The following is a 20,525-nucleotide window of genomic DNA, read 5'->3' as shown; positions in this document are numbered from 1 at the left end:
AAGGTGACTCAAAACCAACAATAGGAAAATTAAAATATTTTTTTTTTTTGGTCACTCATGAACTTTTTTCCCCCCAATGAGCATTAATAATCAACACAGAAGAATACAGTAAATCAAAACTGAATGTTATACACGCAGGAATGTGATGACAGGAATGTGATTGAAACCAGAAAGCCATCCGCTCAAAGGAATGGCGTGGGAGAGGTGTACTGTAGATAAGAAGTTGAAATACTGCAATGCAGTACATTATCCTGTGTGTGTGTGCGGGGACGAGCGAGGGAAGAGCGCTATATACGCCGAAATGTGATACTGTTACAGTACACGCCTATGCGTTTCAACAATGTTCAAATGAGACATACATGCATGTATAAATATGCAAATTTACAATTACTGCGCGCGCACACGCAGACAGTGTACTGACGTAGGTTGAACTGCTACAGTATTAGACTTTGAAGTCAACAGCTCGCGAACGCCCACATGAGTTTTTAGACGGTATTGCAGTATTGCAGACAGCGCTAAGAATATGCTAATATTACGAGCGCTAAAATACCGGAACATATTCCAAAAAAAAATATATATATACTGCATCTGCCCGCGGTTATAAGAGTGAGCCGCTACGGCCGCATTAGGATAAAGGCGGTCGCAGCTATATAGCGATTTTGCAAATGTTTTTGTATCTGGTGGCATACACCAGCTGGTGAAATAATGCTATAGGCATGCCCCATATTTGGCTGCGTCTAACTCATGACAATAGCTGCTTCTCCAACTGGAGAGTTGTCCCGCAGAAAACATGCCATTGAGTACTATAATGTCTGCTTTATCTGTACATTTCATATACAATGGAGTTAAAAAGTTTATGGAATTAACCAAATGACAATCTATGAGCACATTATTTCTTAATAACAATGATATTTACGGCATATAAGAGCAATACAAAGTCAAGTGCTACAGAGAGGGCCACCAACAGAAACCTTGGGGCACAGGACAAATTTAAAGAGCAGCCCCCATCCCTCTAAGTTCCCACTGTCAACCCCTCTACTCCAGTGCATTGGGGATTTGTGAGGGGAGGAGAATGAGATATGGTCCTGTGTCTCTCTTCCCCCTCTCTCTTTATTGTCCCTCTCTCCACCTCTCACTCCCTTGTTTACCTCCCTCTCTCTGCCCTCCTTCTCTCTCCCCCTCTTTCCTCTCCTCCTCCCTCTCTCCATCTTCCCCTCCTTCCTCTATTCCCCTCTCTCCTCCTGTCCTCCGTCTTTCCCCCTCCTCTCTTTCTCCGCCAGGGGTGTGGAGAGGGGGTGGAGATACATAGGAGGAATGAGAGGGGGTGAAAGAGAGTGGATAGAGAGAGGGGGAAAGAGGTGGAGAGAAAGACAGGGGCAGGAGGAGAAAGATAGGGGAGTCAGAAAAGGGGGAGATGTGGAGGGAGGTGTGGGAGAGGAGGAGAGATACGGAGGGAGGAGGAAGAGGGGGAGAGGGAGTTGGAGGGTGGGGAGAGAAAGTGGGAGGGAGGGGGAGAGAATGTGAGGTGGAGAAGGTGAGATATAATGGGAGAAAGACAGGGGACAGGTGGAAAGAGAGAGAAGGGTAGAGAGAAAGGGGGAGAGATAGGGAGGGAGGGATGAAAGAGGGGAAGAGGGAGGCAGGGGGAGAGAGAGGGGGGAGAGAGTAGGAGAAATAAGGGGGAGAGGGGGACAATAAAGAGAGAGGGGGAAGAGAGAGGGGTGTAGAAAGGGGGTTGGGAAAGTAGGGGGAATGAGAGAGGGAGATTGGGGAGAGAGAGGGGAAGGGGAGAGATATGGGGAGGGAGAGGGAAAGGGGGAGATAAAAGATGGCATATTGAGGGAGAGAGAGTGAGGGGACAGAGGGAGAGAAAGAGATGGGGAGGAGAGCAGCCCACCTTATGCTTGAGAAAATTGAGGGGGTCTGTTAGAAACCTGTAATAGGCCTGTGTAGTGTGCCAAATGAGGTGCCTGTTATGTAGCATACTGCCAAACAGGCACCTCAAAGACAACCTGGAGCAGGTCCCCTCCACAATACCTTCCAGGATGCCCCCTCGGCAAGTTTTTGCCAGCAGGGGCCCAGGACCCTTAACTCACCAGGACAGGAGTTCAAGCTGTTCCCCTCTGTCACCAGCCCTGGCCACAGCTATACATGGAAATAATGTGAGAGGGAATCCCTGCCCCAGATAGCTTTCAATGAAAGCACATTTTCCCTGTATTTGTAGGCGTCCTCCCGCACCTACTGTACTCTCTTGATGTTAAACATGTCTTTGTCACACTACCGATCACTAGAAACAGTAGTTTGAACATAATTGTTCTTCTCATAAAAATAAGGGTGGGCACTTTCAGTCATGTTTTGCCTTTGGAGATTCAGATTTCACTCATCGGTTGTGTCCATCTCTATTAAAATAGTGAATATGGAATTCCCTAGAATAAACGCAGCTCAACAATCCATGGAAGTCAGTGTAATCTCCACTAGTTGACCTGCCTTGTCTTTCTTGGGATGAGTGATCAATTGTAACTGGTGGGAAAGATATTGGGAATCTAAATAAATTATAAAGCCTATATCAGGAATATATTCTATGCAATGATTCTGCAAATTAATGAAGGTTTGAAGAACATGTACTGTACTTATACTGCAAGTCAATATTCAGTTGGTATTGTATATACCTTGGTTACACTATTCCTTTAGTCATTTGTTGATTCATGTTCAAGGTCTTGGTCATATTTTATCGGCTTGAGATATACTGCCTATCATTTACCTACTGCAGGCTCTAATTTGGTAACTTGGTGAATGTACACTGGCGACACACTTTATTCGAGCTCGGCTAGTCCCACGAATTCGGGTATACCCGGGTGTATTGAGGTTTGTGACTGTTTTCTGCCCGAGTGCATTGGGTTATTTTCCAGGCAGGGATTGAAGCATTTTATTCCCGCTGGCTGCAATACTGCACAGTATATATATATATATATACTGCATTACAATTCATGAATTTATGCCATCTGGTAGACACGCGAAGCATTGCAGCCTATTAAATCCTAATCATTATCATTTAACAGATCAGCCGCCCGTCAGCCAGGCATGAACCCAGGCTGGGAAGGCAAACGCAATGGGGCTTGTCAGAGGTGAGGAGCGGCGCATTCCAGGTATCTGCCAGGTACATACTGGGTATTTGCTCGAATAAAGTGTGTCGGTGCAGTATGAAGAAATAAACCATATAATTTCACACATTAATAAATAAATCAAAAGGAGAAAGATCAAAGATAAAGATGTTGAACCTACAAAATGGAGTTAAAATCATCTCTATTAAAATAGTGAATATGGAATTCCCTAGAATAAACGCAGCTCAACAATCCATGGAAGTCAGTGTAATCTCCACTAGTTGACCTGCCTTGTCTTTCTTGGGATGAGTGATCAATTGTAACTGGTGGGAAAGATATTGGGAATCTAAATAAATTATAAAGCCTATATCACGAATATATTCTATGCAATGATTCTGCAAATTAATGAAGGTTTGAAGAACATGTACTGTACTTATACTGCAAGTCAATATTCAGTTGGTATTGTATATACCTTGGTTACACTATTCCTTTAGTCATTTGTTGATTCATGTTCAAGGTCTTTGTCATATTTTATCTGCTTGAGATATACTGCCTATCATTTACCTACTGCAGGCTCTAATTTGGTAACTTGGTGAATGTATGAAGAAATAAACCATATAATTTCACACATTAATAAATAAATCGAAAGGAGAAAGATCAAAGATAAAGATGTTGAACCTACAAAATGGAGTTAAAATAGAATTAACAAAAACTTGAACTATATACAGTGTAATGCTTACAGTGTGTGAATAGATCAGTACTATATTAGGTACACTTAAATGAACAGTAGTCTATGTGGATAAATATCCTTTTAACAATCTAAGGATAAACAAGACATAAACTCCACTTTACAATGCACATAACCCAGTATATTGCTTTTCTCTAAATAATAGACAGATCCTGTGCTTCTGTAAGATATTTTAGATGTAGTGAAGAAAATATCTCCTGCAGGTTGTGAAAAACTGATATGTTTCTCTAATACTGCAAAATAGTGTACCTATTTGCCAAAATGTACATCCAGTATTGGATGGAGGATCATGGAGACATGTCTAATCTAAAATATAGTGTATAACATACTGACAATTTTGAGTAGGACCCATGAATGAATTTACATGTCTTCAACAGGTCACCCAAATCTTTCACTCACCCCATTGTCACATAACAATCTGCAGTTTATCTGCCAGCAAGGATTCTTTGTAGAAGGGGGAGGGGAAACACACACACGTTGTAGGCAGCGCATGCGCAGAGGAGGTTGTAAACTGTGCCGGACATGCTGCTCCGCGCATACGCAGAAGCCAGTATTGATTTTCCCATGTGCAGTAATGGTGTGGCCAGCATACCAGATGCGTGTGCATACCAGATGGTGCTTGTGCATAGGCCCGCCACTGCGCGTGGGGGCAGGCCTGCCCGGTAAAATGTGTGTGCGCAGGCTTGCCCGGCACCGTGCGTGTGCGCAGCTCCGCCTGGCACCGCGCATGTGTGGAGGCCCTCCGGTGATGTATGCGCAGGCCCACCCAGTGATGTGAGCATGCACAGGACCCAGAAGTGATCAGCTACCTTACCCACACTGCACTCTCTGCTACAGAGGTGGTCAGTCCCCTGTGCACCCACCCAGTCAGTCACCCAGACAGTGACTGCAGTCATCCACCCTCCCAGTCAATCAGTCACCCACACAGTCACCCACCCACACAGTCACTGGCCCAGTCAGTCACCCACCCAGTCACCCACCCAGTCACCCACCCAAACAGTGACTGTAGTCACCCACCCAGTCAGTCACCCACCCAGTCAGTCGTGCTCGGCACACACACCTTTTTTTTTAAAATTTTTTACATACCCTGTCCCTAGATCTTTTATCTGCTGCATTAAACAGCTTGTATACAGTAGTTAAGCCTGGAACAAGTAAGTATACTGAATAGCAGTGGAGTGACTGAAAGACAGCTGTTTCATAAATTTTTACTTGCTCACTGATTCTGCACTGTAAAGTCGGTTGTGGTTGCTAAATATACATTATTAGGTTATAGTGGTTAGAAAAGGAACACATCCCTGAACAAGGTACTGTACATTGAAGATAGTGCATACATAGGCTTTGATGTCTCCGTCACAGCATAGGATTTTATGTCTCAGATTAAGGCAGACAACGTAGTATTTCTCTATACAGGGTTTATTTACAAGGATAAATTATACACTAACAGGCCCACCGTCCCTTTAAGTCAAAACAAATCATAAAATTATCGCCTACTCCTCTTAGGAGACTAACTATACTTGTATCTTCAGCCCTTACTAACTGGATGGACAGCTAAGCTGGTTACCACCCCAAAACATGCCCTGACATATGCAACAACATAGTCTTCAGTACATTAATACTATATGTTATATGCTCTTCTCTCTCTGTTGGGGCTCCAGGTAGTTCCCTCTGGATCCTGTGAGAGCTCAGAGAATCCCCCCTGTGTAAGTCCAAGGCTATGGAACGGATATCCCCACTTCAGCGCAATCTTGCGTCCTTCATTCTTAGGTGTGCTCAGTCCCATAAGAGCTCAGACAATTTCTCCTCTGTAGTTCCATTACTATGGACAGGACATTCCCTGCTCCAGCACAGTCTTGCTTCCTTCCTTCTAACAGCCTAGGCAGTCCCAGCAGGCTCTGCGACCACTAGCTAGCCTAGGTGACTGTGCCAGCTTCCACAGCTGGGGAGAACTCTTCTCTGCCCCCTTCTGTGGGAAAAGCAGTCTCTATCTGTGTGTAGTCACTTCCTGACTTTTAAAATTCCATGAGCAATCAGGAGTTCAGCCTGCTCAATTAGTTTGCAGCTGCTGCTGGCTTCTCTAGGGAAATTAACTCTCTGTATGTTGGAAAGTCCCATAGCTGCCCTATTCCATCACCTAGAAACAGTGATTGTAGCACAATGTCCATAACATATATTATCTCCAACGGTTCATGAAAGGTCTTTAAATATAATATATAACCTAATTTAATGTAACCATGTAATGTCATTGTAAGCCTGTGCCCTTGAAAACGAGCGGTAAATGACAATGTATTACTTCCTGGTAAGACAGTATCTTTGCGTTGATCTAACTGTCCCACTAAAATCCTCATTTATAGCTTATCCACTGTCTAACGTGAAGAATAGAGATGTGCGACACTTTCACATGAAGTAGCAAGAGCATAAAAACATTGCCCCTTTTAAGTTGCAAAAACATTGCGGCTCATTCAAAGTTGGTAAGAGGTTGCCCATGTCTTTGTAAGAAGAAATTCCAGTCCCTGAAAAGGGGAATTTGTGATGGCTCTGGAGACCCCCGGGCTCCTGAGATACTTAATATTAAATGTACTGGCTTTACTTCCTGGTTTTTAAATCTCCTGCATGATGTGGGTATTTGAAAGCTGCAACCAATAGTGTGTCAGCTTTCTCTTGGTTTATGTGGTGTGGAAGATTTAAACCATCTTTTTGTTTCCCCTGGAGTGGCCTGAAATGCAGCTACCTTCACAGGAAATTATCTCGGGAACCAGGGGATCCTTGATGCTGAAAATATTGTCGTTTATCTCCTCGGAATTCATGGCTCCCATCCTATAAAATCATAGTTAAAGAGATTAAAAACAATTAATGAGCTGCTGGGATTTTGCTTGGAAGTAGTAAGCAGAGCTGACACATTTTTATTTTTTTTGCAGATTTGGATCCGCCTCGAATCGGCCAGTTCCTTTGGTGCGCAAAATTTTGCAGATCACTCTCCAAAAGAGCAATCCGCAATTTCTACATTTTTTTCAAGAGAGAAAGAACAATTCATTTATGGATTGTTAAAATGACAAAGACACCTTTCTAATTTTATTATCAGTCACCAGTTGTATATAGTCCCTCAAACATCCCTACAACTAAGTTAGGGGGACATGGCTGTTCTGAAAAAGGAGTACACCTGAGGTACCTGACTGGGAGATAGAACCCACAACCACTGCTTTTCTACGCCACAGCTATAGCTGTGTGAGCTCAATTAGCTGATGGGTAGTATCACTGTCACAGCCTACTTTTGAGCTGCTCACTGCTCACACATACCTAGACCCCATGTTTCAATACTGAATAGAAAAATAAAAAATAAGTAAGCATTGGGTTGCTGTAAGACCTGCTAAGGGAGAAAAACAGAGAGACTGCCTCTCTCTGGAACTCATTTGTGCAGCTAATATAGACTTGGGGCTGGCTCAGTAGGTTTAATGCTGCGGGGTTTCCATTCAGACACAGGCCCCTCCAGCTGAGTTAATCATCCCTGGCCTAGCCTGAGCCCCGACTCAGCCACGATACGGCACTCACACACTTTCATGGCAACAGAGGCAGTCTTGCTACATCTGTAGCAGAAGTTGACTGATTAATGGGAATTTTATTTAAGATAAAAACGCCATGGTTCAAGTATACAATATCTGAGACAAAGCACTACAGAAACTGAGTATTTGAATCATGTCTCAAAAAACAAGTCAGAAAAGTATATAATTTATTCTGAACTATTTAACCACTTACTTAGCAACTCAAACACTAAGATGAATATGTGAACAGAATATGTAGGCAAATAATTTTTTTAGACATATACTTCATTAATAATTCACTAAAAATGATTAAGCATTTCTTTCAAAACCAGTGACCTTAATAACTACATATAATTAGCATTAAAGACAATCTATTAAAAGTATGTTTATATAACTTATTTATAGAATATAAATCAATTTACTTAAGCTTTCAAGTATGTATCTTGGAATTTATATTCATATTGTAGAAAACTCAGTGTGAGGGATTTTGAAAGGATTTGCTTTTTTCATCATGCACCACAAGACAAATAACTTCCAATAGTAAATAATTATTTATAGTGCATATTTGTTTGATAAGAAATTCTGATAGGCAGGAAATAATGGGTCGAGTCTTGTAAGCACCCTTTTCCTTAATGAAGCTTTAACTTGATTATTTGTACCTGAAAATAAAATACAATTTTGACAAGCACAAGTGAATAAAAATGTAATGTAAATTTATGCAAGGTAACATGTTATCATGGTGCATATTTAAAAACTGCCATCATATAATTCATAATAAAATTACTGTTATGTAGTTGATAAGAGTTTCTGATAGGCAGATAATGAGTAGAGACTTGTAAACACCTTGGCCTTACTGAAGTTTTAACTTGTTTATGTGTACATAAATTAACATTTACCTGAAAATAAAATACAATTTTGACAAGCCCAAAGCAGTAAAAATGTAATGTAAATGTATGTAAGGTAACATGCTATTATGGTGAAAACTTGATACAACTTATGGTAACGTAGGGTAAGACATATTCAAGAATAATAGTTGATCATTTCTACTAGGTATTTCAGCACTGCCAGAAGGAACTGAACCATACTGCACTGCAACAACTTCTGACATTACTAGTGATAAAAATAACAATGCAGATGAGAACAGAACCATGAAGAAGCACTTAGCACTGAAATTGTGAGAAATTCTTAATTCAGCCTTTTTAGTATTTTAACTTGTATGTGTAGCCAGGTTCCCCCTTTCAGAGCTGACCCCCCTCCTTCTTCGTCTCACAGCCACCGCTCGCGAGGAGGTGAGGGGGCAGGTGCGTGAGCAGCGCGCTACCTTAGAGATGCGGCCGGTTGCCGGGGACGCGAGCGGGCCAGTTGCTGGGGACGCGAGCGGGCCGGTTGCCGGGGACATGAGCGGGACGTTGCTATGGCCGTGATCGCGTCGCGAGGGTCCCGGCGGCTCGCGGTGAAGGAAGCTGCCATTGCAGGTTGTGTTGCGCATGCGCAGGAGACCGAGGTACCGGGAGGCTCACAGACAGGTCGCGCATGCGCAGTGAGAAGCGCGCAAACCCTAACCTACCAGGGAAGGCTCTTGGAAGGGCACCGGAGTCAGTGTCTCCTCTAGGGAGGGACACCTGTTGGTATATGTGTATATGCTCAAGGTTATTCATGCAAGTAAAGTCCCTGTTGTTTTACACGTTGTGTGGAGTGATATATATTTCCTGCGAGGAACCACTCCCCCTCTGGTGGGAGCCATCGCAGGTTGAGGCACTGCACCAAGTAGAGGTTACACATATTGTCATACGTACCCCAGGCTCTCCGTGGCGGAGGCTTAGACCTCCTGTGAGCCTAACAGGTAAAGCACCACACTGGGTAATGCATATAGATCCGCTCATATACACCCTATCTGCGATTGGGGGGGGGATATGGGTTACATTTGGAGGCGCTGCTGAGATCAGACCTGTGGTGCCCTATTTCATTTTTTTCTCAAATTTTGTCCATCATGGTTGTAACGTCCGGACACGAGGTCCTTGCCTGGGCTTTGAGACAATATATGGAACCCGGCCAGGTGGTGACAGTAGGAGGCCTTCCCACACTTATACCCGCGGTCAGGGTCCAGGATTATATGCGTAGAATTCCTGAGTGGCCGCACGCCTGTGTCTTAGCGGAAAAACATGATCCCACATCCCCAGGGAAAACTAAACTTTTTGTGGCGACCCACACTGAGGATATATGCTTGTCAGAAGCACCATCCACCCTGTTTATGCCAGGGGCCCCATCTGAAGGGTACCCCTTAGTCTACGCCGACCCAGTAAAATGGCGTCTCCCGCCAAAGCAGGAGAGCGCACGTGTTGCTTGTCTTCAGCTGGAACCGAAATGTGTCGCAACAACCTGTCCAGGTTTGGTGCGAAAACCCGAGCCCTGCCCCCCCAAATGTGAGTGACGCAGCGCCAAGACAGAACCGCTCCTTGAAAGAGCGTGCCCCTCCTCTAGATTCCACCAGGGGGAGCATGCCCAGTGAGTTTCAATCAGACCCTGTTGCCGTAACAGATTTTTTTCCATCTGATGAAGAAGAGGAGGAGCCCAACCTCTATATTACCATGAGTTATGCGGATATTCGTTTTTTTTCTAATGTCAAAGGCCTCCGGGGATCCGTGTGTCCAAAACCATGTTGCAAACATGGTTCCAGACCCTCTCAAAGGGGACGTCCTAGTGGTAGAGCAGGAACCTCTGACAGCGGAACCCGTGGAGAAAGAGGCACCTGATGTCTCTGCCCTGGTGGCCAACACCGCTTCTGGTCCACCTACCTCAGCTGTGGAGGTTGTGGAGGGCCCGTGTGCGCAAATGGACCTTCTAGATCAAGGTCCGGAGCTGGAGCCGCCGAAGGCCGAGCTACAGATGTTGGTCCCAGACCCAGTTCCCGAGCAGGAACCACAGAGCCCAGACCAGCAGAGTCCAGAAACCGCAGAGGAAGAAGCCGTTAGCCTCTCTACCTCCACCATGGAGGTGGCGGAGATGAAAGACGAAGCTGCCCTAGTTCCCCGTGGCAACCCAGCGGGAAGGACCAAGGCCCAGCCAGTTACGGAGCCGAGCGAACTGTCGGAGGAGAAGAGCGCAGTGGAGGTACCGGAGCACACCAGCTTCGTACCTATACCCACTGGTTGTATCGCAGAAGGACCCGGTGACTCCAGTGTGGAGGATCCGATCATGATATCCTCAGAGGAAGAGGTTGGCGTAACATCGGTGGCAATGCGCCTTCCGGCGAACCACCCCAGCGGTAACAAAAAGGAGCGGACGAGTCCGGACACCTTCCAACAGCCAGTGCTGGTGCAGCCGGTGCCGCGAAAGAATTCCATGGCCGTGGCGACTCCCAGTGTGTCGGAGAGATATCCAGAAAAAGAGAAGCACGTCGCAAGCCAGCGGAGTGGTGAGGAACCTCCTTACTCCTCGCAGGTGGAGGCGGACGTAGAAAAGGCCCATGAACTGAGTGTGAGCCCGTGTGCTCCAACCCAAATGGTCCCAGGACTGGGATCCCACGCTCCCGAGTTTGCAGAAGGTGAATGGACTGCCCCAGAAGTGCCAGGGACAGGTCCCACGACAGCCCAGGTGGAAACTGACAGCGTCCCCGAGGACCTGTTGGCCACCGAGAGTCAATGCAGCGGTGGGGCTCCAACCCTTTACCCCCTGCAGGAGGGGATGGAGATGTCTGGTGAAGAAGCCCTGCCCGGTGCTTACTTCTCCGCAAAGGACCACCAAGGTCATCTGTCTCCAGACCCTGAGCTCGTGATGTATCCAGAGGGCCTCACTTCAGAAGTGGCTAATGGGGCCAACAAAGCATGTGCTGTGCCAGCTAGGGCAATCGTTGCCTTCTTTATGCGCAACACGGAGCGGTTTGTTCAGCATGTCGTGGACCGAGGAAAAGGTCAGGACCTCCCAGTATACCGCAAATGCAAGGTGCATGGCTGGGTAAAGGTCAGACCAAGAGACATTGCAATGTTCCTTCCACCAGGGGGAGGAAGTATAAAGGAGCCAGTGACTGTTACCCTCGAGCATGCTCTCCAAGAGATTCTGCCGGGGGAGGCTTACGAACGTAAAAGTGAGGTACCTCCAGATGATCAGTTAGGGGCACCCCACAAAAGGTCTCAGCAAACAGCAATCACTCAGCTGGCCTCAATTATCATATGTGATCTGTCTTGTAACCTGTGGTGTAAAGGGAACCGTGTTAAGTTGTACGTATCATGCTATGCATTTTTTTTGTCGTTCCCCAAGAGGGGACGTTGGATTTTTCACCAGGGGAAGGATGTAGCCAGGTTCCCCTTTTCAGAGCTGACCCCCCTCCTTCTTGGGCTCACAGCCGCCGCTCGCGAGGAGGTGAGGGGGCAGGTGCGCGAGCAGCGCGCTACCTTAGAGATGCGGCCGGTTGCCGGGGACGCAAGCGGGCCGGTTGCCGGGGACGCGAGCGGCCGGTTGCCGGGGACGCAAGGGGGCCATTGCTAGGGCCGCAGTCACGTCGTGAGGGTCCCGGCGGCTCGCGGTGAAGGAAGCCGCAATTGCAGGTAGCGTTGCGCATGCGCAGGAGACTGAAGTACCGGGAGGTTCACAGGCAGGTCGCGCATGCGCAGTGAGAAGCGCGCGAACCCTAACCTACCAGGGGAGGCTCTTGGAAGGGACTATAAGTCCCATGAGCCTCTGCAGCGCCCCACGTGATGCCAGCCCACGTGAGCTAATAGGGCTGGAGGAAGACCCTGCAGGAGCAAATAGATACATTTCGCGGGTTTGGAGCACGCAGTTCAGTCAGAGCCAGGTGCCAAGGGAAGGAGGTAGGGTGCAGGAGTCATTGACTCCCTGCACTGGGCCAGCAGCCCCCAAGGCCCGAGATAGGGATCACCCCAGACAGTCATTCCGGTGTACAGTCGTCATCGGGATCCTTTGTGAAATTCCTTGGCAGGCCCGGGCACCAGAGTGCCCGGCAGGTAATCTACAAGTGCACCAACGAGGCCTATCACATTCACAAGGGACACAGTGGCTGCGCAGTCACACACATACATCTCACTTGAGGGTGGGGTTACGGGACACTGGGTGGGATCATCCGGTGGAGGTGGAGGTAGCGTCCTGTGCGACGCCGGAGTCAGTGTCTCCTCTAGGGAGGGACACCTGTTGGTATATGTGTATAAGCTCAAGGTTATTCATGCAAGTAAAGTCCCTGGTTGTTTTACACGTTGTGTGGAGTGATATATATTTCCTGCGAGGAACCACTCCCCCTCTGGTGTGAGCCATCGCAGGTGGAGGCGCTGCACCAAGTAGAGGTTACACATATTTTCATACGTACCCCAGGCTCTCCGTGGCGGAGGCTTAGACCACCTGTGAGCCTAACAGGTAAAGCACCACACTGAGTAATGCATATAGATCCCCTCATATATACCCTATCTGCGATTGGGGGGGGGGGGGGGGAATATGGGTTACATATGTTTTTTTGAAAATTACAGACTACAGTAAAATTGTGCCTAATTTTATCTACATTTTAGGCCATGGCCAATTGTATTTTCACCTATCACCCAATAAATTATACTGAGAACACCTCGACTTATTTTCGTTGTGAGGAAGAAGCACCCCATTACCACTAATCTTACTATACATTTTTACAATTATATACTTTTCTCTGTAGTCTGAACTTTGAAATTCCCATTAGTTGTTTTAAGTATGTAATGTTCTAACATCAGTTAAAAGTCTTCAACACTAATTTAATGGAGCAATTTTAATAGTCCTCTTTAAAATGTTCGCAGTTAAATTACAATGATGGATTTTTAATGAATGTTTAAGTAGACTTGTTTCAGATAAGAACATTTAGAAATTATCGTTTCTATGTACTGTATTTTGGCCTTATAATTTTTTTTTTCTAAATGATTTTGTATCATTAAAATTACTTAATTAAAAAAAAATGCTCCATACTTTTGCAAAAACATATACAGTATGTCTCACCATTTCCATACTTACAATGAGCTAATGTAGGATGGAAGTCTATAAAACATATAACGTAGGTCCAGACGTACAATCAGGTAAAATAATTTCAGGTTTTAGTTTAATGCATATCCACAAAAGTGATTATATGCAAAGACAACGGCCATTGTTTAACTAATTAGCATAAGCTTAACATCAGGTTAAGTTTGTACTGCCATAGCTGAGAGCGAGAGTCCTAATGTACTATAGTGCCAAGTGACTTACATAGTAATATGCTCTTCTCAAACCACTCTCACCTGCCTCTCCTTCCTCCATCTCCACTCAGGACTTTGCTGACTATTTTAAGGAAAAGGTGGACTCCATAAGTCAGAACATCCCCTCTGTTTCTTCCTCCCATCCTACACCTCTTCCTAACTCTCCTCCTGCCTTCCTTGACTCTTTTTCCACTGTCTCAGTGGAGGATGTGTTCGCCTCTTCTCCCTCTTCTCCCTCTACCACTTGCTCTCTTGACCCCATTCCTTCCCATCCCCTAAAACCTCTAGGTCCTACTATAATCCCTACGTATATGTTGTGGTTATTTTGGGGGTTCAATAGGAGCTTGTTAGGTGTCCAGTATGTTTTACAATTCTTGTTCAGCTAGTCTTAGCTGATTGGAGGGTGGCAACCTCCTACCTAATTGAAGCTTGCCCCCTCCCACATTTGAATGGTTAAAAGCTCACTCCATAGCATCTCCCACTCTCAGGGGAACTTGCTTGCTTGCAGTATGGTTGTGACAAATCTAATACAGAGTGCTTTTCCTGGTAATGTACAGGTTATTAAAAGCTTCAATCAGACTTAGAACTTTGCAGCTAATATTGACAGATTTATTATAAATCATTCTTCCTGGTATTGCACAGGTTATTAAGAATTTATATTAGTGTTAGGGACCCCTGGAAATGTGGTCTGCCATTATTTAATAGATATTTATACATATATATTTAGGCACTGTACCGTGTATGAGTTTCACTGGATGTTCACTGAGCTCTGTCTGTGTTTTATGTTCTGTCTCTGGTTTTAAATATATATTGCCATGCTCAGTAGCACTCCTCTGTGACACTCATATGCTTATATATATGTTGTGGTTATTTTGGGGGTTCAATAGGAGCTTGTTAGGTGTCTAGTATGTGCTATATAAATAAAGACATACAATACAATACATAAATACCTCCCCAAACATACCCTTATACAATGTGTGGAGTGATACCTATGCACTAAAAGGAATACATCTGAGATACTGAGGAAATATTCTAATTTGGATATGTAAATGTAACAGTGTTTCCCCCACCCTCTGGGAAATTCCCCTGTTACCAGGTGTATGGTGCATGCTACCTGTTGGCTCACAGAATTCTGAGTGATCCGCCGGTGGTTTTGGGGACGTCTGGACAGTCTTCTGCAGTACGTACCGACCTTTATCTCAGAGTACACAGCGCCTCCATCTGCTGCAGGCTCCAGATGTGTGGAGGCAATCTCCTACAGAAGAAACATACTCCACTCCCCCCCAGAAAGATTGCACACCAGGCAAGAATTATAGTTAACTGGAACCGGTTTATTCCTCAACATGCACAGTATAACACTTGGTATCTGCTCAGCACAGCTCAATACAGGCCTCCAACCTCAGGATGGTCCCTGGACCTCCACTCCAGGCCAAGGGCACCTGAAGCAGTCCTTACTCTTCTCTGACCCTCTAATAGGGCCAGGGAATGGTAATCACTCACTCTCCCCCAAGGGAAAGAGGAACAGGATATGCCAATTCGCAGACACCCAGTTCCACACCCTGCTGCGATCTATATAACCTGAGTGCCTCACGCAGCAGATAAGCAGAATAAAGGAAGATCAGCTTGTTGTTGTAGTTTGCTCAAATTTTAACATTAGTGTTATATAAATTAATAGTGTTACAGCGAAAATTAGGTATTGTAAATGTTATAAGAATATAGAGGGGCCTATTCTAGTACAGTACTGTAGCTTCGATAACCAACTCAACGAGGATTTTGAGCAATCACAAATGTTTGCAAGATAGCTATTCAGAAAGCCTTGAGGAGTTGGCCAAATCGTATGGGGAAGGCATTTTTTCGCGATTTCTGGCTCCTGGCAAAACACATTATGCGGAGCTGCCAAAAAGCAAAATATTGCCATTTAGATATACAAGCTATTTTAGAAGCCTCGATAAACTCATCGAGCTCTGGAATTGCGGTTTTATCAAAGATATAATCTCGCCAGCCCTAGGGTGGCGAGATGGGATCTGAGAGCAGGACTTAGAAAAAAAATGCCTTTTTCCTGCATCGGATTGATATTGCGAGTCTTGCGAGATGATTCGAATTAATATCAGCTTCAGAAACCCCTGGCTTCCATCCGATGCAATACAAATACATTTACAAGCAGCTTCATTACCTTAGCGGCTAACCACTATGGCAATGAAGGGGTTAAGTACCAGTGCCCAGTTTATTGTGGCTAGCAGGGGTGTTTGAAGGTGACATTTGGCCCATGGTGGGTGTTTAGGCATTGCGGGGGCGGGGGGGTTCCGGATGAGTTAACCCTTTCATTACCATAGTGGTTCCCACCACTATGATAGTGGAGGGGTTAACCACTCCTGCAACCTTCCCAGCAGGCCTAACCACCCACCCTAGGGACTTTACCTCCTTCATCCACCCCTCTGCCCCAATAAACATGCTATTCAGGTTTAACCCCTTCATTGCCTTAGCAGCTAGCTGCCAAGTTAATTAAGCTGTTTTTAATAACATTTTCATACAAGTGTGCGGAAGTAGGGGGTCTCCGGAGGAGAACCCCGTTGATTTCAGGCTTGTGGACCCAATGCTTCCCGAGTCACAGGCCCCGTTACAGGGTGCCGGTATCCCCATGCAATGTTTAAATCTCCTGCGCCACGGGATCTGGACATTTAGACATATAGGAGATACCGGACCTGAAATTAACTTGGTTCTGCTCCGGAGACCCCCTGCTCCCACACACTAGTATTCAAATTTAAAAAAAACAAACAGTACGAGATTATGAGAGCTGTGCCTGGAGAGGGGACTGCGGCCAGATCGTACAGGGGAGAACTTAGAAAATGCTGAGATCACTTTGGTGCGTCGCCGAACGTTATTGGCATTTTCCTGCCTCACGGTTGGAGATGGTTTCAGATTCTTTCTGAATACCATGATAACACAAATTACAGTCCTTTTGGCCGGAACATGCCACATCGTTCTAGAAGCAGCAAAGTCACCAAAGCTACTAGAATAGGCCCCAGAGAGTCTAATTTTTTATTTATACTGTAGTTCATTATTTCAATTAAAATCAAAAGATATGAATGAAAATAGTTGTGATACTGCTAAAGATACACACAAATCTGCCAACAAGGATCACTAAATAATCTCCAAAATCCTGTATTATTGTTGAAAACCACAGAACTTACTATTTTCTTATACCTCAATTAAATATATATATAAGGTAATGTGTTTAATATGTCAAGAAAGGAATGTGTTTAATATGTCAAGAAAGGTCTACAAGTCAATAAAATAATTGAGGAAATTATGTTAAGTAATGCATTGCCACATGCAGTGTTTTGCATATCTCTCCTGTCACTTCTTGTGATGTTATTTATGGTTCCGTCTGTGAGAGAGGGACAATTTGGTAACAGCAGGAGTTGGTAATAGGTTTTCATTAAGACTAGGTTGCTTTTACGGATGATGTGACCCCGGAGCACCCGCTTATGGCCCAAGGAGTTGGAAAAAGGAAGGTGTGAAACAAGGTATAGTATATTAAAGTACAGTTAATTGTTAATACTGATAACTCCATAGTTGCAACAATGAGCAGGATTGCAAATGCCACTCAATGCACATCTGCCACATGTACAGTTGCAGCGGCCGTTATTCAAACAAATCACGGAGCTGTTTTCGTGTGCGCTGCTGTACTCCACACAGCATGAACGCGGCCAATCGCTCCAGGTACCCGCGCTTATCGCGATTGCTTTGTTGAATTTCATGGATTCTGTTTCTTTGGGTGCAATGAAATGAATTGCAATGTGTACAGTACTGTGCTACTGTGCTACTGTGTCAATTTAAGGTGTTTAAAAACCAGAACTCTAAAATGCCATTTTCTGCACTCGCCGCCGTCTTAAGGCGGTACGATTGGAAGACATCCCGCGTCATGACATCGGTATTCCGATGTACACAACATGGGATTTGTTTAAATAACGGCCGCTGCAGCTGTATGTGCACTTGGAGCCGCTGTTCCAGGGAGCATACAGCTGTGGGAAGTGTGAGTAAATGGTCTCCTTGGAGTCTCAGATTGATGATCTGAAGAGGCAACTTGCAATATTTAGGGACATTGACAATCTTGAAAACAGTTTAGTGCTCACTGAGCTGGCTCTAGCTGGGGCTTATAGTGCAGAGAAGCTGTGATTGAGGAACAGGAAAAGGTAGGTAGCTTGGTAACAGTTAGAAGGGGAGGCCAGTTCTGAGCTGACAAATCCCAATTGATTTGGCAGTTTGAGTCAAATTATTGGGAGTGTCAGGGCAGGAATGGAAAGGCTGGAGAAGACTGATTCTTCCAGCAGCCAGAGGAATAGTTCCTCCAGCACAGAGGTACTCAGGGTACTCAGAGATCAAGAAAGATTGTGGTGTGCATGAAGCAAACAGTTTGTTGTCTCCTGGGGGCTTGAGTTCGGCACAATGCGAATTGGGTAGACAGATTGTTGGAAGGGGCTGGGACTGACCCGGCGGTCTTGGTACACGTTGGCATCAATTAAAAAGTTATAGAAAGATGGAGGGTCCAAAAAAAAAATATTTTTAGGATTTAGGCTGCAATCTTAAAGCAACAGTACAAGCTGATTTTTTTCATATTATTTAGTAGGACAAATGTTTTATTCCATCCACTCCTTTTTCTCTGGAATGTATCCCTATGATAAGTCCTTTAAATGCTATTAGTAGCCTCAGGCATCTAAGATATTAAATCACTTTCTATCATACGTAGGCTATTGTAATAAATCCTATTACATTTTCTTTGGTAGAACAATTGCATCCCTATTGATGAATAAAGCATATTTTACCGTATTTAAAGCATAGGTAGAGCAATTGCATTTGACAAACTTTTCATCAGTAATCTATTCTTAGTGATAAAGAGAATATTTGTATGTTAAAAACACGCTCTTTTTATTTTATCACGGTTGGTAATAGCTTCACTTTGGTCTTTATAGACTATGCTGTGAAGTCCATGCTAGGGAAGTCCATATATATATATATAAAGGTATCGCCAAATACTGAAGAACTAATTTATTCTGCACTATCGCAACTGGACTAACACGGCTATTTACGTTATATATATATGGTCGACAAATCACCCAAAAATCTACTCGCCGAACAAAAAATCTACTCGCCAAATAGCCCCGCCCCTTGTCCCAGCCCCGCCCCCAGACCCGCTTTTTAAAAAAAAAAAAGAATAAAATCCTAGAAAGAACAACATTCGTTTTTGCCATTAGTTTATGTATTGTATTACATTATACTACAATTAGTCCTTGTTAGGTGTGTGTGTGTGTAAATGTCGGATTTAGAAAAAAAAGCCAGATGTGAATGACTAGTTTCCTGAACCCCATAACTAGTGCCTGGATGCCCCCGCGTCACAATATCTAAAGCAGCAATCCCACCTGGGATCTTACCTGATCCGCAGTCCCTCAATGTCCAGGTACCCTCATTCCCGCAATGTTATACATTGGAGGGGAGGTGTTCCTTACCTGTCTTCTGGTTTAGGGGGGATTCCGATGTCTTCTGTGTGAAGCTCGAGAGTTAGATCTGGAAGAAAGCAGTATAGGTTATTTCAGTGTAGGTATAGGGCAGTTAAGACATATAGGGTAAATAAGAGATCCAGAGTGTGAGAGAGAGAGTGTGGGTGAGAGAGAGACAGAGAGAGAGTGGGTGAGAGAGAGAGAGAGAGAGACAGAGAGAGACAGACAGAGAGAGAGAGAAAGAGAGAGAAATTGAGAGAAATTGAGAGAGAGAGAGAGAGAGAGAGAGACAGACAGACAGACAGAGAGACAGAGAGACACACACACAGAGAGCGGCACAGAGAGAGAGAGAGAGAGAGACCCTCAGCCTACCTCCCGCCCCCGGCAGCAAGCGGGGATCGGGGGGAGGAGGGGGAGGAGATCAGGGGCTGGGGGGGGGGAGATCAGGGGCATGGGGGGAGGAGATCGGGGGAAGGGGCTAACCCAGAGCTGCCCGCCGGCACTCTTCCCCCCGTCAATCCAATCAGGGAGGGGGATTATTTATTTTAAAAAAAAAATTGTCGCGAGCAGGGGAATTCATAGAGCCGCAGCACGGCTCGCCAGCAGCCTAAATCCACTTGTCGAACACTGTATATATATATATATATATATATATATATATATATATATATATATAGACCATACGATACCGGTTGCAACACGACATCAAGGGACAGCACGAAGGTAAGTAAATCAAAAATGTTCTATATTTGATAGAAGACACAAAAAACGACGTCTCGGTCCCCCAGTGGGACCTTTCTCAAGATGGTGCCACTGGGGGACCGAAACGTCGGCTTTTGTGTCTTCTATCAAATATAGAACATTTTTGATTTACTTACCTGCGTGCTGTCCCTTGATGTCGTGTTGCAACCGGTATCGTATGGTCTGTTATTGCTTTATGCGATAAGCACCAAAACTTATTTACTTGCATATGGTGTGCCGGCTGTGCATTCGATTCTATATATATATATATATATATATATATATATATATATATATATATATATATATATATATATATATATATTCTATATATATATAGAATATATATAGAAAATAGGTTAGGCTGGATGAATTTCTTCTGAACAGATGCCTACAGTGAGATAATGTACAATAAATAAGGTATTTACTAACATTCTTATTGCGAAAATGTATTGCAAGAATACAGTACAATGTAGATTTCCCATGCGCACAAAATTCTAAGCTTGCAGTCCTGACTATGACATGAGGTAAGGCGTTCACGTTGATTTTAATTATGTAAAGTTACCAATTAGGAGTTTAGACCACAAAGACATCAAGCCGGGGCTAAAAATCCTCATCTCTCTTTGGTCTGCTTGACAGATGGGAAAACCGTTTTGGTGTTTGAATATCTTGCTCATATGCCTTATTTCCGGCTTTACATG

Source organism: Ascaphus truei, chromosome 5 (genome assembly GCF_040206685.1).
Source record: "Ascaphus truei isolate aAscTru1 chromosome 5, aAscTru1.hap1, whole genome shotgun sequence".
Lineage (NCBI taxonomy): Eukaryota > Metazoa > Chordata > Amphibia > Anura > Ascaphidae > Ascaphus > Ascaphus truei.
Note: the sequence above shows the minus strand (reverse complement) of the source record.